Source organism: Artemia sp. Qi Xiang Cuo, chromosome 16 (assembly GCF_049724085.1).
Source record: "Artemia sp. Qi Xiang Cuo chromosome 16, ASM4972408v1, whole genome shotgun sequence".
Taxonomy (NCBI): Eukaryota; Metazoa; Arthropoda; class Branchiopoda; order Anostraca; family Artemiidae; genus Artemia; species Artemia sp. Qi Xiang Cuo.
In genome coordinates, this window is record NC_142809.1 from 47678743 (window position 1) to 47701154 (window position 22412).

The 22412-nt window shown below is 32.7% G+C and overlaps 3 long non-coding RNA genes across 4 annotated transcripts in view; 1 reads left to right on the forward strand and 2 right to left on the reverse strand.

The window, feature by feature from the left end:
- Window positions 1–22412, forward strand: part of LOC148942994 (uncharacterized) — a 151252-nt gene that overhangs the window by 112518 nt on the left and 16322 nt on the right. The window lies entirely within an intron of this gene.
- LOC148942998 (uncharacterized) lies at window positions 938–14100 on the reverse strand. The gene is made up of 3 exons (XR_016143094.1): window positions 14009–14100; window positions 8668–8742; window positions 938–2001 (listed from the first exon to the last, which is right to left on the reverse strand). It is a non-coding gene; the product is annotated as an uncharacterized LOC148942998 (long non-coding RNA).
- LOC148942999 (uncharacterized) lies at window positions 15229–21174 on the reverse strand. The gene is made up of 3 exons (XR_016143095.1): window positions 20974–21174; window positions 16128–16188; window positions 15229–15360 (listed from the first exon to the last, which is right to left on the reverse strand). It is a non-coding gene; the product is annotated as an uncharacterized LOC148942999 (long non-coding RNA).

Below are 22412 nucleotides of genomic sequence, written 5' to 3' on the forward strand. Positions count from 1 at the left end.
TTATTTATTTATATTTTTTATTTGAGCTCTGACAAAATGTGGAGAAATATTTCTCCACAGTCCGTCAGATTGCGTGCCTTCGATTGTGTGTGCAATTAAAGCCTTCCGTGGATGGTTGCGGAAAAACAAAGGTTAAAATAATGGAGAAAAACATAAATCTCCATTCTGAAAAGGGTGTTCTGAGATTGTATGTTCATCTAAAACCAGATGAGGGAAGCCTTCCATGGATAGTAAAGATCAACATATATAATCCTGGAGATAAAAAATGAAATATGTTTAGTGGGTCATTGATAACAAACAGTCATGTTCTGACTGCGCTCCACTCCATCCCATATGAGCCGCGGATCTATAATCTACATAAATGAAGAAAAATTCGACAGTAAGCAAGTAATCATACATCCAAACTATGCCGTAGATTCATCAAATCAAGCCTTCTATGATGTAGCATTTTTTTTCATTATACAGGGAGACATCGGTCAATCCGATATGTCTTCCTTCATACTCTTAAAATTTCAAGGAGGACGTTGGTATAATTAGTGGTTTGTGAGAGACTGGAATTTCAGAAGAAGATAAGCCAATAGTATTAACCAAACATCGTGCAGCATTTGTGCCAATTTTATCTCAAAATTTTTTACAGCATTGGTACACACCACAAGATCAAAATGATTTTAGTAAAATAAAAATATTAAGAAGCAAAATACAAAATGCGAAACTATCTAACAATTTTGATTGGATGTGTTTGGGGAAAAGGTGGGCGTTTGAGGGGGGTTGGTTGCCCTCAAATCACTTTCGACTATTAAAAAGGGCATTAGCCCTTTGAATTTCCTATCGATTGAGCCTTTTCGAAATTTCTACAACAACTCCTTCAAACGAAGAGCCCTGGAATGCCCAGGAAAAAAAATTGTGCCAACATTGTTCTTTACTTAGGCAGCGCAATTGCGTTTCCTATGATACAGGTGCTTCATAATCCTTATTTAGAGAGGAAGTTTTTAGGATGTTTCTTCGTAGTGTATAAAATCATGTTAGCAGATGCCAAAATACCCTGACCTTTATAACAGGTCACAACCTGACAATTTTGATGGAATGTCCCTTAAAATTTAGCACAGGGAATAATTAAATAACGGTAACAGCAATAGTATATAAAGAGCTACCATTCCCTTGTATTCTAGGACTGGATGCTATAAGAATATATGGAATCGTGCGGGACCCACTAGCCAATAATATTACCCCTTTATTAAATAATGTATGACACGCGAACTTTAGTAGAACAGGCGGTCACTACACATCTTCTTTCAGACTAGAATTATGAACTGTTTTTACTCAATATAAGACGAGCCATTCAAAAGACCAAAGGCCCCAAAAGTCGACTCCCAAAGTGCTTACTTTTAAGAAGTAAACGTGTTCAACTGTTTTTAAACTGGGACCAAGCACTGTATCCTAATATTAGGGGACAGGTAGACGCGCTCCGCCTCTCTTACCCAGAAACACTAAATAGTTAACAATTTAACAAATTTCAAACTCTATAAAAGAAAACAAAGCACGATCACTCCCCACTGAAAGTTAGTATTTTTATATTTTATATTCCTTGATTTTTCGAAATTTTTTCTAGCACTTTTGTTATTAATTATTGTTATTAAATGTTGTAAAGTATTTGGACAGTGTGAAGTAAAAAAATAAATCTTATTACAATACTATGCAGAATAGTTTTACCTAACACATTAGGCATTTAGACCCGGTATATGCCTATGACCGGCATGTATAACCAATTGCGTGATCAGTAGGGCTTGAAAAAAAAATTTGATACATTATCTGGCAATATCATTTAGCAGCATTAACAATTGATTCTTCCTAAATCTATCATTAATACCTAAATATCTTATTTCTATGAGTTACATTTGTAGGGATTTAAATTTTCATAATTGAAATACGAACTGACAAATAAAAATGCATCTTACCTATTTCAACAACTGGTCCACTTCTTGTATATGCTCTTTGAAGGGCCTTAAAAAAAAGATTGTTAATAAACTTAACATTATTAAAATGCCAGAACTATATGATAACTTTATTTTACGTAACTACAATTGATAGTGAACCAATATCCTATAGGTCCTTTTTTATTATATTTAGACACCATGCATATGTTAGACAAAATTCTGATTTTGTATTTATAAAAACAAAGTACAGTGGCCTTCAGGATTTTAAAACTCAGTAAAGGCCCATACCTTACAAATTATAATGAATTTGTCTCATTTTTCCAGTTTTTTTTTCTTTGGTAGGGTAGAACTGATTCTCATTTGTTTCCAGATTTGTATCACCACATTTTTTTTTTACTTCTTATTTTTTTAAATATTAAATACTTAAAGAACGAAGGAAATCAAAGTAAAAACATTTTTTCTCTACCATTTGCTCCGCATTTGGTTCCATATTTTACCTATTCATAACAGAAAACCATGATTTTTAACGATTTTTTTCAGGAATATTGTGCACCTACTACGATTTTCTTCGTTATGTTAACTTTTATTGCTACACAACGAAATCGATAGGATGATACACCCATGATGTTTAGTTGGGCTATTCAACAAACGTCTCTTTCTAGGTTGAAATTATTTTTGATAATTTTTATTATAAAAGTTTCTTATGTTATTAAAATAATTTAGCAAACAAACTTCATACATAAGTGTTTCAGAACAAAAATTTCGTAGGTTTCAAAGAATATTTAAAAGGATTACTTTCAACTGGGTGTTTTTTTTTGGAGGGGGGGGGGGCATCTTAGAATCATTTGTTCAATGAGCACTCTCCATAAGAAATGTTTTATTTAAGACAGGTTAATAATTTATAATTTTAAAAATACGGTATTAAGAGAAATTTGAGTACAAACATAAAAACTATATATATTAAATATATTTAAGATATATAGCCTGGGATGTGATTTTTAGGTAAAGAATCATACGAATAAATGTGTCGAAAGTTAGTCTTCAAAGCAAGTTTAAGAAAATACAGATACTAAGATAACATAGATTATCCTTTGTTTTTGTTACGCATTACGACTCCTTGAAAGTCAAATTTTTGTGACAAGCCGCATAAGTGCTTTGTCTTGGACAGAACTATCCCTCCCTCCCTCCCTCCACCTCCCTCTCTCTCTCTATATCTCTCTCTCTCTCTATCTCTCTATCTCTCTCTCTCTTTATCTCTCTCTATATCTGTCTCTCTATCTCTCTATATATCTATATCTATATCTCTATATATCTATCTCTCTCTCTGTCTCTATATCTATCTCTATCTATTTCTCTCACGATCTCTCTCTCTCTCTCTTTATCTCCCTTACTCTCTTCCTCTGTCTCTATCTCCCTCCATCCCTCTCCCTCTCTCTCTCTATCTCGCTCTCTCTCTATCTCTCTCTATCTCTCTCTCTCTCTCTCTCTCTCTCTCTCTCTCTCTCTCTCTCTCTCTCTCTCTCTCTCTCTCTCTCTCTCTCTCTCTCTCTCTCTCTCTCTCTCTCTCTCTCTCTCTCTCTCTCTCTCTCTCTCTCTCTCTCTCTCTCTCTCTCTCTCTCTCTCTCTCTCTCTCTGATATAGCTGAGCCTTCGCTATTCTAGTTTTAACATATTCACTGCTCCCACTGTCTTCACTAACAATACTACCAAGGTAAGTGTAGCTGCCAGCCTGATCAATCTTTTGATCATTTTTCACTAAACCTATTCTAGCACCCTGAAGTCACAAAACCTCGAAAATTTCATTCTTTTTGCTCACACTTTCATCTAGGATGTTTAAATCATCAGCATATTCTTATTCTAGGAGTTTTTCCTCCCCATTTAATTCCGAGGTCTCTCATTGCCATTCCTTTGCTCCTTAAGACAAAATCCGTCAAAATGATCCATATAAAGCAGGATAGAAAAAAACCCTGCTTAACTCCCAATTTAATACAATACCAGCTGCTAACCTTATTTCCTACCTTAACCGCAGCAGTGTCTTTTAACATACTCACTGCTCCCACTGTCTACACTAACAATACTACTAAGGTAAGTGACTTAGTCTTCTTAACATTAATTTTTAAACCTATTCTAGCACTATGTAGTCATAAACCCTCTAAGAGTTCATTCTTTTTGCTCATACTTTCATCTAGGATGCTTATAAATCATCAGCATATTCTAATTCTAGAAGAGTTGAGTCTTAGCTATTCTACTTTTAACATGTTCATTGTTCCTACTGTCTTCACTAACAATACTACAAAGGTAAGTGATTCAATACCGAGCACTTCTGATAGTTTCAAGATCTCCTAAAGTCCCTTATTGCTCCCTTTAAAACAATTTTCCCTTACAACTCTTTCGGGAAACCGTAATGAAATACGTTTTAATTTTGGTTTTGGTATGTTGGCTATTCCCAGCTTCGTGAAATCCTCACTGGGCCAGTAAGCTGACTTTTACAGGGGATAATATTTTGTATTAATTTAATGACATTTTATTTAATATTAATGTTATGATATCATCTGGTTATTTTACCTTAAGAATTGTTTGGATTACTGAGTCCAAACATCGTTCTAATTTTATTTTAACTTTACATTATATTGAAGACTTAAGTTCATGAAATTTACAGATTCAAATTTTTTCATAGTATTATTTGGATAGATGTATACATAAATCAATCATCAATTATGATCAAAGGAAGTAAAGTCTTTTATGTCAAACTTTTAATTCTACTGCAGCTACCCATAGCTCACTGTGACACCGGACAGCAAGCAACGAGTCCAGGTGCACACACTTTTCTTCCATCCCAATCTATTCATAACTTCCCTCTTTACCCCCTTTTTACCTCTTCCGTTTGTGTATAGAAAGAGAGAAAAGTTTTGCTTTTGGTTTATTGTCACGTAATATAGCTTTTTGAATCCGAATAGGAAGTGCAAATTTTGATCAAAGAAATGATGGTAAAAAATAACAGAAACTACAAGACGGAAATAAAAATCAAAAAGGGTATAATAGAATAATAATTATAATAACGGAATAAAAAAACATATTGGAAAAATAAAGATAATAATGACAGTTATACAAAAAAAAAAATTACCTTTAAATGAGCAGTAATTGTATTTGTATGCATGTATGTATTTTATCTCAGAAACGGCTTTTTTTCTGAAAATTGGTACAATTAAATAATCTAGGCCAGAAAAAACGATTGACATAAATTCCGACATTGGCATAATTCGTTACTCCTTTCCAGTGCCCTTAACATACCTTCTTAAGTCATTTTCAAAGTAAAATTACGAGGCAAAAACACCAGATAATCTGTTAAAATTAAGTTTTGATTATATTAACGTTATTTCTATAGTTTCTTAGACAAACCAGAATATCAGTTAAGAAATACATGGGAAACTAAATTCAGGGGTCAGATTTTGTACTCATTCGAATATTTATTAAAATCAATAAAATCAAAGCAAATAAGGCAGACAATCGGACAAAATATTTGAACATCAGTATTGTTACATGACATTATGTACTTCTTAAAATTTAAAAATAATCCATCTTAACTGGATACAAGTCAAATATTGTTCACTAATTTCCCATTGGAACCTAATCATTTAGGTTAAACCTAAATCCAATAATTATTTTGTGCATCATTTATTTTTCGCGTTGTGCCTCTTTCAAATTATGCTATTATGATTTTACGAATGACAAGCATGGTCAACTTTAGCTAATTAGTTTTCATTATTTATACAAATACAATACACCCTTGAGTATAATTTTTCGGTTGATTGATTGGGTATCCATTTGTTATGTCTAGAAGGTTTTTGGGTTGGTATCCATTTGTTATGTCTAGAAGTTTTTTCCAGTCACTAGACCAATACTTTGCTTTAGATTTTAAATTTTAAAAGATGAAAAACATCGTTATCGAATTTAACTAATTTGTTTTGTTTTTATTTATATAAGTAAGTATTTATATAATTAAATTATTCAACATCGAAATTTGAGCTATTTTAAGGAATGTATTTGAGTTAGTTTGTCATTTCCTCCACCAATTTTCACTTGTCTTCTTTTTATTGTCACTACAAGTGTTGAGCGCAGCTTGCATTTCAAATTTACCTTTCCTGTCTTGAATAACTGTTTTCGTGGATTTTTTCTCATTTCTGAATAATCGAGCATATTTCCAGAGTTTATTTTGTTAGCCACGGTTTGATCTGAAAGACCGAAAAAGAACCCCTATCAACACAGCTTGAAGGTATAAAAGTAAGATTTCTTCCAGGAAGATATTAAGCAATAAAACACTTCAAAAAAATCCTTTATTAAAAACTTACTTAGGATGTAGAAGACATGAAAATGTATTAGTTAAGATTTTAGGGGGGGGGCACCGAACGATTTAAAGTTCATTTCATTTTTATTAATTAAAAAATAATTTTTATTATGAAGGACAAAATAATCATGGGGGGACGTCAAACCCCCTAGCCCCCTTTAGACGGCCTTGGTTAGATTATTAAAACTTTTTGTTTTAATAATACCCATTGTGTTTCGAATTCTTTCTATATTTAACTTCAAAAGTTCATCAGAACCTTGCCATATTCTCCTATAACAAAACCTGACATTTTTTTCTTGTGTTTCTTCTCTCGTTTTTTTTTTTATTTTTTATTTTTAAATTTACTTCTTTTTATTAATTTTTTCTTGATTATGCATTAAATTTGGCACATTTATAGTATTCTTACTTCAACGTGATTTCAAAAACTTCATAAGTGTTTCATAAGTGTTTCAGAAACACAAGTGTTTCAGAACAAAAATTTCGTAGGTTTCAAAGAATATTTAAAAGGATTACTTTCAACTGGGTGTTTGTTTTTGGAGGGGGGGGGGGCCATCGGATAAGCATGGGTTAACTGATCAATCTCAAGAAGATATGTTTTATTTAAGACAGGTTAAACATTTATAATTTTAAAAATACGTTAGTAAGAGAAATTTGATTACAAACATAAAAACTAAATATAGTAAATATATGTTAGATAAAAAGCCTGGGATGTGATTTTTAGGTAAAGAATCATACGAATAAATGTGTCGAAAGTTATTCTTCAAAGCAAGTTTAAGAAAATACAGATACTAAGATAACATCGATTCTCATTTGTTTTTGGGACGCATTACGACTCCTTGAAAGTCAAATTATTATGACAAGACGCATAAGTGCTTTGTCTTGGACAGAACTATCTGTCCATCTGTTGGGAGGGGGGCATCTTAGAAGCATTTTGTCAATTAGCACTCTCCAGAAGAAATGTTTTCTTGAATACAGGTTCAACATTTCTAATTTTCGAAATACGTTAGTCAGAGAAATTGGATTCCAAACATACAAACTAAAGATAGTAAATATATGTAAGATAAAAAGCCTGGGATGTGATTTTTAGGTAAATAATCATACGAATAAATGTGTCGAAAGTTATTCTTCAAAGCAAGTTTAAGAAAATACAGATACTAAGATAACATCGATTCTCCTTTGTTTTTGGGACGCATTACTTCTCCTTGAAAGTCAAATTATTGTGACAAGACGCATAAAAGTGCTTTGTCTTGGACAGAACTATCCCTCCCTCCCTCCCTCTCTCTCCCTCCCTATTTATCTCTCTCTCTCTCTCTATATATATATCTATCTATCTCTCTATCTCTAACTCTCTATATATCGTTCTATATATATTTATCTCTCACTATAAGTATCTATATCTCTAAATAACTAACTCTATTCCTATCTACCTCTCCCTAACTCTTTCTCCATCTATCTCTCTCTCTCTCTCTCTATCTCTCTCTCTCTCTCTCTCTCTCTCTCTCTCTCTCTCTCTCTCTCTCTCTCTCTCTCTCTCTCTCTCTCTCTCTCTCTCTCTCTCTCTCTCTCTCTCTCTCTCTCTCTCTCTCTCTCTCTCTCTCTCTCTCTCTCTCTCTCTCTCTCTCTCTCTCTCTCTCTCTCTCTCTCTCTCTCTCTCTCTCTCTCTCTCTCTCTCTCTCTCTCTCTCTCTCTCTCTCTCTCTCTCTCTCTCTCTCTCTCTCTCTCTCTCTCTCTCTCTCTCTCTGATATAGCTGAGCCTTAAAGTTATTCTCTTAAAACTTTGTCTACAGCATCTCTCAGTCAATTTCTTTAATTGACCATTAAGATTGCCAACAGAAAGATATTGTAAAGAAAAAAAAACATGAAGGCTATATATTATTAAATGCCTAAATGAAGGTCTTAAATTCTTTAACCTTAAATAATATGAAGTAAGGTCCGATATTTTCGTTTATGAAACACCAAAAATCGTAAGGTCAGAATTTTCAATCGTTTTAAAAAAAAAACATTATTCGTTTTCCCGTAAGGAGTTTGTCGGCAAGGATTGGAGTCCAGTTATGGTAAATGTTTAGAAAATATATCATCATTGCTCGGCCCCGAATTTTTACCTAGAGAAAAATATAGGGCGGTGAGTTCGAGCCTCGCTTATGGAAATGCTTCTAGCTATCAGTGTAATTATATATTATAAAGAAACGCCAGGACAAAAATAAAGGCTTTAAAAAAGTATTTCTTTGATAAGATGCGGGTAATCTTTCCGCCGGGATAGACAATTGTTCTCCTTGATTGTGTTCTTTTTGAAAAATCATCTAAAAACAGATTTTTCAAAAATATCCAACTCTAGCACAAAAAAGTAAGTAAATAAAATAGGAAGAGCATACTAAATTAGAAAACTTACCAAACTACTAATTTTCAGTTTTACACTAAGATCCGTAAAAGGAACTGTACTCTTCTTCATATATCTTTGACGAAACTGAAAAGAAATTCACGAACATTATTTATCTGAACATTGTTCACTTTTTAGAAAGTAAAAGCGAAAAAATTAAAAGCCTAATCTAAAAACTGAAAAGAAAAAAATTACAAAATTTATATTTAAAAAAAAACGTTCCAGACACTGCCGGAGGACAACACTTCAATTAAGAGCTAAAACAATTAATTTCTAGACTCAAAATAAATCTATTGAAGAACCAAAGATCAAAATTAACACTTTTGATGCCACCACATTTATTCGCGACTTCTATAGAAGAATCCTTAAAAACGACACCAGGTAGCAATCAACACTAAAAATATTTTTTAAACGTATCTTAAAACAGCCACACGAAAGTATTGAAAGCTTAAAAAATCCAAGCGGAGACGCAGTGGAGAAAGAGTGATTTCCCTGGTCAAGAAAATTCGCAATCGACTATCCCTGTTGTGATATTTTAATTCAGACCTTGTTCTATAGATTCGTGCCGTCCAAAATCAGAAGAACTTTGATTTTATATATATAACGAGAAGAACGTCACATACGATCTGTTGTGCCTTTTATTGTCAAGGGTTATTATCCAATATTGATCAGTGAATTTGATTATTTAAATTGCAAAAAAGTATTAGCAGTGAGTTTGGCTTTAGCCATGACTATAATTACTGTTTTATTAGGAAACTATTCCGGTCGTTATGATTGACAAGCCTCTTACGACCTAAAAACTATTAAGCTACAGGATTGTGACTAGTAAATAAAACTGTCAGTAAAAACGACAAGTTTAACGTGTCTGAACAGTGTCCTAAAAAGGTGTCCTTTGACACGTAGTTCAATTCCTTCCACCTCATAGTTAGATTTATATCTTAAATGCAATTTGTTTGGGATTTAAAGATTAAGCACCGTCTAACAGTGCTAAAATCCCATAGAAACCTGTAGGTTAGGGTATTAAGCTGAAAATTTCATGTAGGTCTGAGGGGGATGTTGAACTTAAATAAATCAATAGACACTATGTGTGTAGAAATTTAGGTTTATCCGTAATTTCTCAGAAAGAACTAATGGCATATAGATAAATAGACATTTCAACAGAAGGAGCTTTAGGTCATGTTAAAAAAAAGTACACGAAATAATAGCACATGATAATAATACACATAACAAATATTTGGATAAAAGCACCCATATCAATAAATTTCCAAAAACCAGCTGGCTTAAAGAAATTTTCCTCCATCCCAGTAGCACAGAGCGTCACCTTCATTGCTAGCCCTGGAGGTTTCAAGTCATTTCGAAACATCCCTTTAGCCAAATCTGGATAGCTCGGCTTTTACTTTTGTGCCAAAATACTTAAGCAATTCAACAAACTAGAGCGAGTATAGATAATAAAAATTCACCGAGTAGAGTGTGTTAGCTACTGTTATAATAACATATTGCTACTTTATTAAGCATGCAATTGGAAGGCAAAAAATTATAACACAATGTTAGACACAATACAGGGACACGAGAAGAAGTCGGGCTTTTACAAAAAGTATTTGAGTATTTGATCATGTAAAACTAAGAGGAATATAAGGAAAGTAGAGAGAACGTTAAATATGAATTGAGGTGGTGGTGAAGTGAAGGCCATGGATAGAATTGCTGAAGTTCTAGAAAATACAGCCAAACTGAATTAACAATAAAATATTGTATTGGAACGGTAGAAAATGAGAGACAATAGTCAAGCTGGGTTTCTCCCAGCTAAAAAAAAAGGAAACACTTTTGATGAGAAAAGAGTTGAAGAGAGATGGGCAGAACAGTTCGAGATTCTGCTAAACCGTGATATAGTTACAAGAAACAATAAAGATATGATTAAATAGTTTGTGAGACTTGTTTGTGACAAAAGAAGAATTATTCATTTTGCGAGGAAAATTAGACAGGATTATAGGGTTGAAAAATAATAAAGGTGAATTTAATAGATACATTAGAGAAGATTATGAGTAATTTTTGAAAGAAGGGAAGTAAAAAGCGATTCTAGAAAAACTTTAATTAAACCTTTCTGTACAAAAGGGATAAAGAGCGAGAGTAGTTATTACAGAAGCATTAGCCTTCTTTTTGTAGGAAGAAAATTACGAATCATGAAGATACTTTTAGGCTTAGGGATAATGTAGATAGAGTTCTAAGAGAGAAAAAGCATGGTTTTAGGAAGGGCAGAGGATGGGTCGGCCAAGTTTGTATTCTTAGATAAATAATTGAGAACTGTAAGAGTTGATTGCCTTGTCAATTGAGTTGATTTGATTAACTCAATTTTATTAACTCATTTCCACTATTTTGACAAACTGTTAAATCAATTGGAAGATAGTCTATGAATGATTATTGATTGTCAAATTCTAGTTTAGCTACTTTTTGCTATCTTGGAAAAGGGTTAGGTTAGGAAAATGAAACTTTCAGTAATGAATACAGGGCCAAAATTTGAAAGGGGAAGTTATAATGGCCTTTTTAAGAGTCAAGAGTGATTTGAGAGCAACCAGATCCCCCCCCCCACTCGATGGGAGATCTGAAAGAAGACATAATATAACGAGTTACGTCAGACAAGTCAATAAAGATTGATGTAATACATGGCAATCGCGGTATTTTTTCATTCCTTAAGATCAAGGTTGATGCAGGGGATAAAACCAAAAAGTTAAGAGCAATGAAGAGAACGCTAACAAAGCAACCAAGCGTCCTACCCGTCTTCAAATAGCCTGGTGATCCTTGTGACGTTGGACGGGGGGGGGGGTCACCAGATGTTTTGGCGGAACTAAGATGTTAAAAAGTAACTATACTTGAGCCATAATCTGGCATATTTTAATTTTAAAAATTTTGAGTAAAGAATCAATCTTTTAATTTGTTTTAATTTTGTATATGCCCCCAGAGCATATAAGCATATAAACCGATAGAATAAACAAGTATTTGATTAAGCCGATAGAAGAGTTATAGAAAAGTTAACATCCTTGTAAAGAATACCAGGTAAATACATTGAAGTGATTAGTCCTACGTCAGAGATATACTTCAATACGGTTGAGGCAGAAAAGAAGGTTCGTAGTAGGTTTTGTATTGAATCAGAAGTCAAGCAGAGTTGCTCTCTATACTCATTTACACAGGTCAATTTAATGGACTTTGTCATAACGGACACAGCGAAGGCCATTTTAGAGAATGAAATCAAATCGGTAAGTAAAAACCTCGGACTTACATTATGCTGATGATTTGACCGTTTTAGTAAAAATGTTAGCAAATGAATGATTTTTGGATATTTTGTTCGACCAGTGCGCAAGAATAGGCCCGAAAAATAGCAATAGTGAAACTAACTTGCATTAACTGGGAATAGGCTGGGGGGTTCGCCTCCAAACCCCGCACTTATTGCGTATTTCCTTACGTTTATCCAACCGCTGGTAGAATACGCTTTTCCCGTTTGGCATTTAAGCCTGACTTTGGACCAGAAGAACCACATGAAAAAGATTCAATACCGAGCACTTCTGATAGTTTCAAGATCACCTAAAGTCGCTTATTGCTCCCTTTAAAACAATTGTCCCTTAAAACTCTTTCGGGAAACCGTAATGAAATATGTTTTAATTTTGGTTTTGGTATGTTGGCTATTCCCAGCTTCGTGAAATCCTCACTGGGCCAGTAAGCTGACTTTTACAGGGGATAATATTTTGTATTAATTTAATGACATTTTATTTAATATTAATGTTATGATATCATCTGGTTATTTACCTTAAGAATTGTTTGGATTACTGAGTCCAAACATCGTTCTAATTTTATTTTAACTTTACATTATATTGAAGACTTAAGTTCATGAAATTTACAGATTCAAATTTTTTCATAGTATTATTTGGATAGATGTATACATAAATCAATCATCAATTATTATCAAAGTAAGTAAAGGCTTTTATGTCAAACTTTTACTTCTACTGCAGCTACCCAGAGCTCACTGTGACACCGGACAGCAAGCAACGAGTCCAGGTGCACACACTTTTCTTCCATCCCAATCTATTCATAACTTCCCTCTTTACCCCCTTTTTACCTCTTCCGTTTGTGTATAGAAAGAGAGAAAAGTTTTGCTTTTGGTTTATTGTCATGTAATATAGCTTTTTGAATCCGAATAGGAAGTGCAAATTTTGATCAAAGAAATGATGGTAAAAAATAACAGAAACTACAAGACGGAAATAAAAATCAAAAAGGGTATAATAGAATAATAATTATAATAACGGAATAAAAAAACAGATTGGAAAAATAAAGATAATAATGACAGTTATACAAAAAAAAATTTACCTTTAAATGAGCAGTAATTGTATTTGTATGCATGTATGTATTTTATCTCAGAAACGGCTTTTTTTCTGAAAATTGGTACAATTAAATAATCTAGGCCAGAAAAAACGATTGAAATAAATTCCGACATTGGCATAATTCGTTACTCCTTTCCAGCGCCCTTAACATACCTTCTTAAGTCATTTTCAAAGTAAAATTACGAGGCAAAAACACCAGATAATCTGTTAAAATTAAGTTTTGATTATATTAACGTTATTTCTATAGTTTCTTAGACACACCAGAATGTCAGTCAGGTGTCAGATTTTGTACTCATTCGAATATTTATTAAAATCAATAAAATCAAAGCAAATAAGGCAGACAATCGGACAAAATATTTGAACATCAGTATTGTTACATGACATTATGTACTTCTTAAAATTTAAAAATAATCCATCTTAACTGGATACAAGTCAAATATTGTTCACTAATTTCCCATTGGAACCTAATCATTTAGGTTAAACCTAAATCCAATAATTATTTTGTGCATCATTTATTTTTCGCGTTGTGCCTCTTTCAAATTATGCTATTATGATTTTACGAATGACAAGCATGGTCAACTTTAGCTAATTAGTTTTCATTATTTATACAAATACAATACACCCTTGAGTATAATTTTTGGGTTGATTGATTGGGTATCCATTTGTTATGTCTAGAAGTTTTTTGGGTTGGTATCCATTTGTTATGTCTAGAAGTTTTTTCCAGTCACTAGACCAATACTTTGCTTTAGATTTTAAATTTTAAAAGATGAAAAACATCGTTATCGAATTTAACTAATTTGTTTTGTTTTTATTTATATAAGTAAGTATTTATATAATTCAATTATTCAACATCGAAATTTGAGCTATTTTAAGGAATGTATTTGAGTTAGTTTGTCATTTCCTCCACCAATTTTCACTTGTCTCTAGCATAAGCTTCTTTTTATTGTCACTACAAGTGTTGAGGGCAGCTTGCATTTCAAATTTACCTTTCCTGTCTTGAATAACTGTTTTCGTGGATTTTTTCTCATTTCTGAATAATCGATCATATCTCCAGAGTTTATTTTGTTAGCCACGGTTTGATCTGAAAGACCGAAAAAGAACCCCTATCAACACAGATTGAAGGCATAAAAGTAAGATTTCTTCCAGTAAGATATTAAGCAATAAAACACATAAAAAATAATCCTTTATTAAAAACTTACTTAGGATGTAGAAGACATGAACATATATTAGTTAAGATTTTAGGGGGGGGGCACAGAAAAAAGTAAAGTTCATTTCATTTTTATTAATTAATAACTAATTTTTATGAGTCAGGACAAAAAAAACATGGGGGGACGTCAAACCCCCAAGCCCCCTTTATACGGCCGTGATTAGATTATTAAAACTTTTTGTTTTAATAACACCCCTTTTGTTTCGAATTCTTTCTAGATTGAACTTCAAAAGTTCATCAGAACCTTGCCATATTCTCCTATAACAAACCATGACATTTTTTTCTTTTGTTTTTTCTCTCGTTTTTTTTTTATTTTTTATTTTTAAATTTACTTCTTCTTTTTATTAATTTTTTCTTTAGTATGCATTAAATTTGGCACATTTATAGTCTTCTTACTTCAACGTGATTTCAAAAACTTCATACATAAGTGTTTCAGAACAAAAATTGTTCTGGTCAAATTGTTCTGGTCAAATGTTCATGGTCAAATATTGTTCACTAATTTCCCATTGGAACCTAATCATTTAGGTTAAACCTAAATCCAATAATTATTTTGTGCATCATTTATTTTTCGCGTTGTGCCTCTTTCAAATTATGCTATTATGATTTTACGAATGACAAGCATGGTCAACTTTAGCTAATTAGTTTTCATTATTTATACAAATACAATACACCCTTGAGTATAATTTTTCGGTTGATTGATTGGGTATCCATTTGTTATGTCTAGAAGGTTTTTGGGTTGGTATCCATTTGTTATGTCTAGAAGTTTTTTCCAGTCACTAGACCAATACTTTGCTTTAGATTTTAAATTTTAAAAGATGAAAAACATCGTTATCGAATTTAACTAATTTTTTTTTGTTTTTATTTATATAAGTAAGTATTTATATAATTCAATTATTCAACATCGAAATTTGAGCTATTTTAAGGAATGTATTTGAGTTAGTTTGTCATTTCCTCCACCAATTTTCACTTGTCTCTAGCATAAGCTTCTTTTTATTGTCACTACAAGTGTTGAGGGCAGCTTGCATTTCAAATTTACCTTTCCTGTCTTGAATAACTGTTTTCGTGGATTTTTTCTCATTTCTGAATAATCGATCATATCTCCAGAGTTTATTTTGTTAGCCACGGTTTGATCTGAAAGACCGAAAAAGAACCCCTATCAACACAGCTTGAAGGCATAAAATTAAGATTTCTTCCATGAATATATTAAGCAATAAAACACTTCAAAAAAATCCTTTATTAAAAACTTACTTAGGATGTAGAAGACATGAAAATATATTAGTTAAGATTTTAGGGGGGGCACCGAAATATTTAAAGTTCATTTCATTTTTATTAATTAATAACTAATTTTTATGAGTCAGGACAAAATAATAATGGGGGGACGTCAAACCCCCAAGCCCCCTTTATACGGCCTTGATTAGATTATTAAAACTTTTTGTTTTAATAACACCCCTTTTGTTTCGAATTCTTTCTAGATTGAACTTCAAAAGTTCATCAGAACCTTGCCATATTCTCCTATAACAAACCATGACATTTTTTTCTTTTGTTTTTTCTCTCGTTTTTTTTTATTTTTTATTTTTAAATTTACTTCTTATTTTTATTAATTTTTTCTTTAGTATGAATTAAATGTGGAAAATTTCTAGTATTATTAATTAAACGTGTAAGCTTTGTTGTCTGTCTAAATAACCCTCCCCCTAGCCAGGACATCTAATTATCGCTTGAAAAAAACCAATAGCATTGTTTATTGAATACTTGAGTAAAAATCTTAGATCAAAAAACAAAAAGTACACTATTTAAATGATTTCAAAATGTATTTACTTATTCAAATTTGCAGATTATAATGCGCTTTTGGAAATTTGGAAATTTGCGATCGCTTCAAAAGTGATCACAACAGCTCGCACTTGCATAGGGTTGCTTCAGTTTTCATACCAGTGACTTTCCTCTTTTCTACAGTGACATTATCTGCAAATAGGAATAGCAAGTGCTAAAACCACGATAGTGGAAGTCTTGATAGTGGAAGCAAAGAACAGAGCATAATAATCCATTTACCCCCTCCTGTAGTTAATTATAGCTTGCATTCAGTTGTGCAAGGGTTCTTGAGTTCTAGATTTTAAACACTAAACAGTTTTAAAAATTTCTAGGCTCTGAATAACTAAACCAAGACAGTATACAAACATATCACTAGATGTGTACTTGAACTAAATGGTACGGTTCAGACCATGCAAAAACCGGCTCATATTTATCCAGGATGGGTCCATATTTTGGTGGGAGTTTTAAAGCAACAGACACAAGGATTTATTCGAGAATTAAGTCAAATTATAAACAAATTTTACTTTACGAATTTCTCTGCTTTAATCTTCTTAATGCAAAAAAACTAATGTCAAAAAAAAAAAATTCACTTGAGATTTTAAACTTGACCTTTGAGGTTTGGGCCCTTAGGTGATCTAAGTCACTCTCTCTCTCGTCAGATCAGCAGCTTAATGACGAAAAAAAGAAGAAAAAGAAGTTAATTTTCAAGATTTTCTCGTGTTTTCTCAATATAATACTTTCCACGAGAATTTCGATACTTTAACTTTTTACAGGCTGAAAGGTTCTTTGGAGCAATAAATTCAAAGTCATTTTGTGGAGACTGTTCTGTTTTTGGAATCACAAACAAGACCTGAGAAATTTTTGTGTTGAGATTAAAAGTGTTAGCAAAAAGTGTTCAAGTGTACATTTTCAATATTTTTCAAGTTAGAGAAAATTATCTCTCCCCCTCCCCCCAAGATCATAAGTATCACTCATTACGGGGCGGAGGGGTAAAAAACACCAACGAAGGAGCCCAAGTTGTGTAGGGATACTCTCCCCAACACAAATTGCGTATCCATCTCTGTTCAAGATTGTAAACCATAGTATGTTTACATTAACTACATAAGTTAGAATCACCCTTGACCCCGGACTGCTGGTTTTTGTAGGACCCCAATCAAGAGCACAAAAAAATCTGGTTCTAAATCATGTCAATGCAAGAACTGAGCGTTACAGCAAGAGCTTTGTGCCAGCGTTTGTTGACATCCTAAATAAATGAAAATTTTGCTTTTGTCCTTCCATTTGTCAGTTTGTTTTTAGCGTTCTTAAATGACAGACTAGTCGGGATCATCGTTGTATGTTTTTATATTGTACCTGACGAAGAGCAGCATGTTTTTATAATGTTTAATGTTATATGTTGATGTACCTGAAAACAATACTGATGTGCCGACAATGTTTATGATGGACCAACAATGTCAATTTTTTATTTGGTTTTTTACCTGACAGAGAACGACAAATTCGGCACTTTGATGTTGTGAAAGTTCGTTTGTTAATAAAGTAACACTCATTCATTCATTTATAATGAAAATTTTGATGCGTCTTTTAAAGTTTTTTTCGTCTTTTAAAGTTCTTTTCGTCCATTTCAAAAATCTGGAGCAGAAAGAATAAACGTTACGTAAGAGATTTCTTAGGAAATATATAAAGTAACCCTCTACAGCAGCTGCAGCTATTTTCAAAGCGTATCTGAACCAAGTAACGAAGAAATACGTAAACAAATTATCTCTGTGTAAAGTTTAGCATTTTTGAATTCTGGCGTTTAAAAATTTACTTACTCTAAACTAAGTGTTAAGTAAAATCTTTAAATCATGTCACTTAGCAATACACAGAAGATCTATTGGGCTATGCAATTAAATTTTGACTTCCGAAGAAAAATATCTTCTTTCTAATCTTCTTCCTCTAAGTTCAAAACTGATATCAAAAGAATTACAAATTTTTAAGATGTGAGCCTCAGCGTCGGTTGAAAGTCTCAAAGATAAGAGTCCATTAGCAAAATCTCCAAGGGGACTCGCCAGTATATAGAGTATTGAGAGTCTATTGTTTGACTATGGAGTTTGATCAAAGATTATTCAATTTGACGTCCTCTGTATCGGCAAGGTTTCAGTCAGAGTTAAGCACTACAGGCAACTCCTAAAGCAGCCACACAGCTCAAATAATATTAATTTGAAGATAATTTCAAGTGTTTTCAAACTAGGCATTCTAGAAGCTTTTTAGAAAGTACCCTCGCCGGAAATTTAGGAAGAAAATTTCGCTCCGTTTCAGCATACAAAATTTATTTCTAACGATGCATGTTTCATTAAAACTCAACATTTCTATCTCTTGAACCAAAAAAAAGGATAAATGTAATGGGTTTTTTAAGATTTTTGGTATAGGTTCCGACTATTAGTTTTCTGTTGTTTACTCATATTTCCAATCCAAACTCTATAAGTTATGGCAACAGTTTTGTCAATGATTTCACATAATTAACATATTATTAAATTTTTTTTGTCTATCAAAGACCATAAACAACCCAAGAAATTGTTTGCGAGTGGGGAAAGAAGCAACAATAGCGAATAGCAACGAGCTTCCCCCTCCAAAATCGTAATTTTTCAAATTTCTAGAAAATTTATTTGCAAATCAGCAAATGAAATTTGTTTTTACGTATTTACCCCAAAATAACACTGAGACAAAAGATCCTTTGTACGTGACTGACAGAGGAAAATATAATCATCGTAAAAGAGAATATGGTAACATGATAGTGTAAAACCTCCTTTGCTTTGTTACGTAATTTCTGACACTACAAAATAATTATAATGTATATAATTTTAATGTAAATAATAATTATAATATAAACAGTTTTAAAATAAATTTTACAATTCAAATACAAACCGTCAAAACTCATGAAAACTTGGATTTCGAAAGAATCTACAATTGACCCTTACCTGATATAGTAAGCTTTTAAATCTTGTTCTCTGTTAGCCATCTAGCATGGATGTAAAAAATTCAAACAAGTCAGATTGCTTACAGCCATAGTAATCAACCAACAACAAGGACCTATTAACTAAAACTCACGATCGGCGAAAAAGTATTTGTAGGCAAATTCCATACTGTTATGTATAAACGAGTTTAGCCCGCTTTTTCGCGAAATGGAGTTATGATTGCCATCTAGAATCTTTTTTTCTGCGTCAATCAATTCGTCTATTTCAGTCCATTAGTGTCGAAGCTAGATATTTTGCATTTTTATCTAGTCCCATTTTAGCCATTTGTAATTAAGCAGAAACACGTTCAGTCCGCTTAAACTGACTTCTCCAAACTAAGCACGTTTATACGTTTTTGCGATTTAAACAATCTGGGACTGAGTTTCACCAGAATCATCGGTGTTGCAGTGAAAATATGGACATTAGTCAAATATTTGATCAATTTTGTGAGCTAGGTATCAAGCAGATTATAAGTTTTTCAGCAAGCTGTCTGCCTAAAGAAACGATACAGTTTAGCAAACAGCTACCCTACAAGATAGTGGTGGTAACCCGGGTTTGATCCGGTGGTGAAAACCTAAAGATATACACGCCACCTAAACGGAACCTAAGAGGAGAGAACCAGTAAAAAAGTTCAATAATTTTAAATATTATTTGCCCCATGACCAAGGTAAAAACCAAAATGTTTGCAAGAAGTGTTTTATGACGACAACTTTTCCGAATCGAGAAGGCAAAGAAAATATCTGATATTATTGTCAGAATCCCATGACATTGGGCTGTGTTGCGCGGTGTGTAAGGAGTAAAACACAAATGGTTGCACATGAGTTGAATATAGAACTACCTGACTGGGGAGAATTTTTAAACAGGTGTGCACCAAACAAAGTTTTAATACAGAAAGCGTAGTTTTCACTGTGTTTTGTGGTAAACCAAAAGTCTAAAAATTTAAACGTGGTGCACATTATACTTAAATAAAGAACTGAATTCGTCATCCACAGCATTCATACAATTATGCTTGTATAATAAACAGTTGATATCGTTAGGTATTTGACTGAAAATGAGCATCACGTTCAAATTCTAAGAAAATTTCACAAAATTCCAAATATTCAGGAAAATTTTGAGTATGTATATCAAAATTGTTCTTAAGAATAGAAAAAATTATTTTCCCCTTTTTAGTTCATTTGTTAAACGTTTTTTTATGAAGTAATTTCGTAACTAGACTGACATTGGATTCTGTATGAAAAACATTTTCATACAGAATCCAATAGGGTAGTGAGCTAGAGGAAAAGAATAAACACAATAATAAAAGTGCTGAGACCCAGATATCCAAATGGGAAATCATTCCGTCAGTCAAAATATGACGATATTATTTCACCGTTGCCACAACTTGATTAACAGTATCATTCGTTTTAGAAGAGCCACATGTACGACACTTCATCAGTAGACTTCCTAATTGAAGAATCAGAGCCCTTCCTGTTCCTATACTTTCTGGCTTTTTCTTATAATTTATACTCGATACTGATTTCTTACTTTTGCCCTTTTTACTTTTATTGTGGGCTAAACACCTTTGTGCGATCTATTTTTCCTATTTCTGGTATAAAAAAATATTATGCTTAAAGGTTTTCACTCCATTTCCTGGAAAACTATAAGCAATGGACTAAATACAACATCGTCGGCAGAAAAGCACCATCGTCACATCTTAGCAAGAAATAATTGTTTCGAAAAGACCTTTAACCATAATTCAATTTGTCGGAATTCTTAAACTTTATTTTCTCTCCTGTAAAATTTGAAAAAGTGGACTGAGTGCGTTTATGTCTAACGGTAAGGAATTTAGACAAAATAGAAATTTAACGAAATCCAGTTCTAAAAATTCAAAAAAAATAGAAAACGACAACTAAATTGGACACTTTTGGGTTTCTTTTATGTATAAGCATGAAAAGGTTTAAATTCTCACCAAGTGTCTTATTTTTGCATTCTGCTAGAATTTGATTCTTCGGTTCTCTCATTGGAGGTAAAACTTTAATGCTTCCATCAAGAATTTCTACTTCATCTTCAATAAATTCTTCTTCGGCGTTAATCTGAATGTCAATCATGTTGGAAAATCTTCAACTACAAATAGAAAACATTACCCAAACAGACAAATTAATAGTTTACCCGGCTTATAATTCAAGGAGAGAATATTTCAGTCATAATGATCCAAAGAAATTTACCGGGATAATTTTCAGTGGGGATAGAATTGTCCGGAGGAATTTCCCCTTGGGGATTTTACACGGGAGGAACTATCCGTGGAAAAATTTTTTGCCTAACTGTCCATTTCCATTTTTTTTTTTTCACTATATAAAAATAAATTATTTTACTTTCATGTATTCAATATCAAATTCACACATGAACGGAAACGTATGTCGTCATACTTTGTACAATTGAAAAATAGAATCCCGACCAAAGGTTCCAAAATGTCCATGAAAGGAGCATCCGATGTAGTTATAGAACGCTGCACGCATTTCCGCGTAGGAAAGGATAAGGAATTTATGACGGAAGTCATCAAGGAATAAATTTTGGAACTAATTAATGCCTATGGTTCTACAGAGGCCATACAAATTCATGCAAAAATGTAGTGTTATTGCCCACAAAATGAGCGAACTAACAGATCAACACATACCAATGATGGAAAATCTTAAATACTTGAGTCCAACTGTCAACACCTTACTGCTGCTGCTTTGACAGGTTAAACAGTTTCTAGGTGACAATGGCCAAATAAGAAAAAATACGCAATTCAAATGAAAATCTGTGGTCCATGCTTCAAGAAAGCAAATAAGATATTGTAATGATAGTAGGACACGAATTTTTCAACGATAGAGCAATTTTTGGTCTTTTACAAACAAAAAATATGACAATTAAACTATATTTAAAAATCTGTCTGACATTATTCATAATCTGTGTGATTTGCCAAATTCAAACAACAACAAAAAATTTCCAAGCTGCATAGCCTAAAAACTAAAGCCAGAAACAGTAAAAGATTTGATATAGTCCAAGCAGTACATCTGCCAAGCAACCAGCTATTCATATTCTTGAAATGTACCCATAAAACTAGTCTATTCACACAGTGATCAGAAGGAAATTTTCGAAAACAGGAACCATTTTACAAATGGTAAGTCAATAAGGGAGGCGTTTTATTTCTTTGAACGTATGCAAATTAAAAGGAGACAGGTTGTGATGCAGCCCGCATAAAAGTTGAGGCCCACAGATATACGCTCATACTAAAATTTGTTTTTTGCTTGTGATTATCATTAAAATTCATGAAAATATTTTGTGTTATTGCTCACAAATGAGCAAACTAATAGACCTCAACAGACCAACGTTGGAAAATCTTAAATACTTGAGTCCAACTGTCGA